Below are 6000 nucleotides of genomic sequence, written 5' to 3'. Positions count from 1 at the left end.
TGGGCGTCGATATTGCAACTGCAGCTCCAGCTGAGAATCTTCCGTCCAAATCTTTTAATATTTAAAAACTAAAACTGACCAAGGGTGTCCACCAAAAGTAGCACACTCATCACATCACCGTTGAATCACCACAACCCACTCAAAAGTGAAACAATGACCAAAGAAATGGACCAAAGAAAAAAAAAGAAAATCATCATTACATATGGCTGCCACAAGAAGTTTGGAACATGCAGTACTCAGCTCCCTATATATAAAACATGTGCTTGTTATAAAGATAACTTCACACCTGCATGGCCGAGTCAGATTAGACAGTTTGCAGTTGCTGTTCAGACTGCAGGCCAGTGTGGCTTCTTTTTCCAATCAGATCTTTTTTCTGTTCACAATGTCATTTGCAAATGATCCAATCAGATTTGCTGTATCCACACGTCACCAGAATATCTATAAGACTTAAGTTTGAGGTATTCAATTTTCAGGGAGAAACAGGTTTCAAGTGACACCAAACGCACTTTTCAAACCCATTTGAGTGTCCGGACTAAAACAGACAATCTGACTCATTTCATCATTCATCTGATTTATACATCTGGAGGATCCGATTAGCAAACATTTGATTTCATGTGGCATCAAGATTTGGTTTAACCAGACGCCAATCTGGATATGGAAAATATCTGGATATGAAAAGGTTAAACCTCGGCAATTTCCCCATTTTCACGAAACGTGTAAAATTTGGAAGAAAAACTGAAGTCCAAGTGCTCTGCCGTCTCCCCACCAAACACATCCCAACTCAATAAGTTGAAGCTTCTCCCTTCTCATGAACACAGTAAACACGGCCTCATTTGAAGGCAAAATGACCACAAACAGCAGGGAAGGCCACACCGAAGACAGAGCATTTTTTATAGGATTCAGTGATTTATAGCAATGCGGTCAGCACATCATACACAACATGTGTGCATGTATCAAAGACTCCATCAATAGCTGGTGTGGCTGGACATATGGAAACACATAAGCGTGTTTCTGACAGGCTTCTCTGCTGAGTGTATGCAGCGGTGGTGGGATAATTACTGCACCACAAAGACACTCTTATTCACTTCTGCTGAACAGCAGCTGCATCCATATCTTGCAGTCAGGTGGTAACACTTTCAAATCCCTAAACTAAGAATGGTTGGTAAATCACTATAATTATCTGCATGTACATGGACAGTTTTATTTTAGTCAACAACTAAGAACTGCAGTGAGGCATCAGTTTTAGCTCGTTAAAAAGATAAATACTTATTGACAAAGTAATTAGGGCTGCATTTACTTTTGGTTAGCGTGACAATTATTCCTTCTATTACTCCATTAATCCGGTTTATGACTTGTCAGAATTTAGCAAGCTGTCATCTTCAAACTGCTTGCTTTGCTTCATCACTTTTCAAAACCTTGTGGTATTTAATTTATGGGAAACATCGAGAGCAAATATTGATAAGAGAATGTTTGGAGACAAATAAACAACTGTAAATAGTCAAATGTCAAGATAGCTCATTATTTGCCGTTATAACAGTCAATTTTAATGCATAAAAAATATGTATGCGGTAGTTAATGAAAAAAAAATCCAACAGTCAAGGTATGAGGAATAACAAATTGACAATATGATTCAAATCTCTAAAAATATACAAAACATACTGGATATTTTACATATATAAATATATATATATTTTTTTTTTTTTAAATATGCAGTTCCTCAAACTATTTGTTCCACAGCCAAGATGAAGCCCATGTGAATCGATGTATTCTTCCTCCACTCCTTAACAACTGGGAGGCAAAGATTATGTGCCACTGCCGCATTTTGCACCATTTGGAGTCCATCAATTGATTCCTGAATAACACTTACAAAAGAGAGTTCCAATTGTCCAGTCATGAGGACATAAAGGCATGAATGATTGTTTGAGTGACATTAAAACGGAGCATTGATCATAACCTTCAGTAATAACGCACAAATAGCAGTAGCGTGCCTCAATGACTTGGAGTGTGTTCTTAAAGGTGAAACTAGTGCCAGAGAACACAGTCGGGTTTTGACATATATTGAGCGATCAGGGACAAGGAGAGGACTCATTACCAGGTTGCAGATTCTCATGAGCGTTGACAAGAATCTCACATTTAATTTATGAGATTTCTAGGCAATTGGTTGGACATGAAAGGTTCAAATACTCTGGATTTTTCAGGCAGGTACAGTTACGTATCATCTGCGTAGCAGTGATCGGAGATGCTTTACTTTTGTGAACAAATGGAAGCATTTCGTTTGAAATCATTATAATAATAAAAAAGAAAAAGCTTTGTAATTTCAATAGGGTTCCCAGCACTGCTGGTACTGGGAACGGCCTTTCTTTGCATACGTTGGTCCCAGTACCTTCAGGCTTAGACCCCTAAATACCGGCCCCTGAGGGACCCCACAATGAACTGCGGAGTGAGAGCTCACCAGTAGAATTAAGATGGACCAACCTCATAATCTGAAGGAAATCAGTGGAAACTGTTTCAGCTCTCAAAGTAATAAAACACTGAAGATGAAAATGTTGCAATTTATGTGACTGTAGTGCTTAATTACACAAGAAATGTAATCTATAATTTAGATGTATTCATTAACTAATTGTAACTTGAAACATTGGAGTCAAAAGACTTTTTCACCCTCAAGTCATCTGAGAAAATTGAATCTGCAGAAACCACTTGATTAGGCTCCTTATGCAAGCTTGTTTAAATTCATAAAGGGTCAATCATCTTTATCTTCTGCTTACCAAGATAGTCAGCAATTTATGTGGGGATTTATATGAATGTGAACTTAGCGACGTGCAAGCCAAACACCAGAGTGACCATGTACCTCCTCTCTATTACCCTTGAGCCCTGCTGTGACTACATGATTCGGTCCAAATTGCTCCCACTCCTATCAAAACATTGTCACTTTAAATACGAGCTGAATGTCTGTCACCGTGTTTGCTCTCCGCAGGGGTGAGCTCTGCCTCAGAGGCTCCACGGAATACTTGTGGCTCTGTTGAGGGCGTTTGAAGATTTGTAATTCCTAACACATCCCTGGATTAGGGACAAGGAGGCTGTGCCCCAGTCAGCTCTCAAGGGCAACATCACCATACATTGCTGCTTCAGAATTACAAACAACCGCGATTCAGCTTAAACAGAAGCCACCTCTCAAACACCAATCAATACCTGCTGGGAAGAGATGCCTCACATCACAGGACACATCAATCAATAGCACAGGTGTGCTTGTCAAATTAGCGGAAAGAGAAATGAACAAATAAACGAGCCCTCAGTGGTGAATTAGTGTTCCCCATCCTAGCAGCAGGATGGGGAAACATGTTATGATTCGTGAAAGAAATTATTTCCTGCTTGATCGTTGTTGCTGTTCCGATAAGCATTTATCATGTTGCTTGACTTGTAATTATTGTTAACGACATGCGCCAAAGACGAGCAGGAGCAGTACAAGTTATATCTCGACTAGGCGCCACCGATGACATGTTAAGTCACGTCCTCCACTGATTTAGATGATGTTGCTTAACCACAGTTAAAGGAAGAAAAACAGAGCGAGATAAAGCCGCAGATTAATTATTATACAATTAAGTGAGGTCTTTAAATGGAGCCAGAATAGCCACTGTTGAGCTTCCAGTTTTTGGGCGGATTGGATACTGGTGACGAGCTGCACAGATGAGGAAGAAAACTGAGATACTTCATCCTGTGTGCATCTAAAAAAATTTAGCTGAAATTCTTCTTAGGTGGAATAACTTAAAGTTAGCAAGTTGGTTGAGTTCAAGGTTACTTCCTTGGACTGATGAACATACGCTGGATGCTGACAAGAAATGCTTTGATTTAGGATCAGAAAATGTTTGCTTATGGATAATGGTTGTCACAGCTCAAGGTTATAGGACTAGAAGAATTTTCTTGGAGTTTTCTATCATAAAATGTGCTCATTTTATGTTTAGTTAGATAGTTTCCCCCTTTTTTGATGATTTGAAACAAGGACAAGGCAATGGGCTTTCATTCTGCTAGGATTGGTGACAAAGCTTTTACTCGTTGTGACTTATGGTCCTTCATTCGGGCTGCAAGGTGGTGCAGTGGTCAGCACTGTCACCTCACAGCCAGAAGGTTCTGGGTTCGAGCCTCAGGATCTTTCTGTGTGGAGTCTCCATGTTCTCCCTGTTCCTGTGTGGGTTCTCTCTGGTACTCCAGCTTCCTCCCACAGTCCAAAGACATCAAGAGGGGACGAGGCTGATTGATACTCTAAATCAGGGGTGTCCAAACTGGTCCAGTAAGGGCCGTGTGGCTGCAGGTTTTCATTCCAACCCAGCTAAAGCAACACCTGATTCTACTTAAATCAACTAATCTGTGTCCACACAGCTCATTTGTAGGATCAGATGTTGCTTTTGCTTGGCTGGAATGAAAACCTGCAGCCACACGGCACTTTACTGGACCAGTTTGACAGCCCTGCTCTAAATTGACCATAGGTGTGGCTGTGTCCCTTAACAGGATAAGCAGCAGAAAATGGATGGATGGATGGATGGATGGGTGGTCATACAGTCATTGACACATCAAGGTATAAGACAGGTTGAAACTAGGAACATTGCAATGTGGTTGCAAGCCTGTCACTTTGACATTTTACCTACATTTTTTTCAGGTCACTCTTGATTTCCAGTGAGCTGTACTAGTCTGTACTATTTTCAAGAAATTCCCTCACAGTACTACTCAGACCTATCATGGTCAATTGAGGTGACGCTGACCTTTCATCAAAAAAATCTTGTCATCCTTTAGTCCAAATGTTTATGGCAAATTTGAGAAAATCCCTTTGTGTTCCAGACATATGAGCTAATTGAAAATGGGTCATGCAGATGGACGGCTGGACGTATGCCAACCCAAAAACATCACACCTTCAGATTCTGTTGAGCATAAAAAATACGTTGGTGTGGCGTCGCATTACCATTATTAGCAGGTCGCTACATTTACATCAATGCAATTATTTCAGCAGCAGGAATGGAACCAGTACTGTATCATCCCCGATACTCAGACACTTATCTGAATGTCAAAGTTGATCAAACCAAAAAATGGACAGAAAGTTTGGAGGGGAGAAAACCACTGCTTTGCCAGGGAGGTTCCTGTGAATAATTCTGTTCTACGCGCCAGTCATGAAATGACCTTCAGAACGCGCTTGGTTTATGCTTCTGTGTCGCGGCGACGGCGTAGTGACGGCGTAGCCACTGAGCATTCGAAGTTCTGCGTCGAGGGAACGCGTTGCTCTGCAAATCACCGCCAAGCCGCTAGGGGGGTGTGGCTGTGTCTCGGGGTTTCGGGGGGGCTCTTGTCGGATTCCAAAGCAAAACTATTTACAACAGAAAGTCCAGTGCTTTTCTTTGAGCTACTGTTTGCTTTCATGAATCAAACTGTAAACTTTGAACATGACAAACATGACTTCTTGTGGCCATTTTTTTTTCCAGAGACGCACATATTTGTCGCGGAGGTTCTTCTTCCACCTCTTCGTGCATTCGACGATCTCTGAGCGGACCAATCACAGTCCTTGACGTTCACGTCAGGTGCACGTCGGGCTACGGCGTAGGGGTCTGCGTTGACGGCGTAGGTACGGCGTCGCCACGACGCAGCATAGTCCAGGCTTGAGGTATTCCAGTTCCATGGGAGACTTCAAAGCCCTGATTAAAAACTGTAATTGAAATGAGCAACTGGCATTTCTTGAAATGAATTCTGCATCGGCTGCCCCGTTTTCAACGGCTTTATTTATCAACATGAGAGTAAGTTGTTTTTGATGGAGGTGAACTGCAGGCTTGTCTGGTTCATGATGGTCTCACCATGTACATCCCACTTCAAATGGATCTGCAATGATGTTCAAGGTCTCCAGACAGCTGCCATTCTTGTATAAACCTTGTAATGCCCTACAACCATCGCTCGCATTCACTATCGCCAGCAAGATTGGACTGCATTATCTAAATCTAACTGCATCTACCTTCAAAAACACTT

This window comes from Aulostomus chinensis, chromosome 11 (genome assembly GCF_037954235.1).
Source record: "Aulostomus chinensis isolate RoL2024-O1b breed Wild chromosome 11, RoL_Achi_v1.0, whole genome shotgun sequence".
Taxonomy (NCBI): domain Eukaryota; kingdom Metazoa; phylum Chordata; class Actinopteri; order Syngnathiformes; family Aulostomidae; genus Aulostomus; species Aulostomus chinensis.
Note: the sequence above shows the minus strand (reverse complement) of the source record.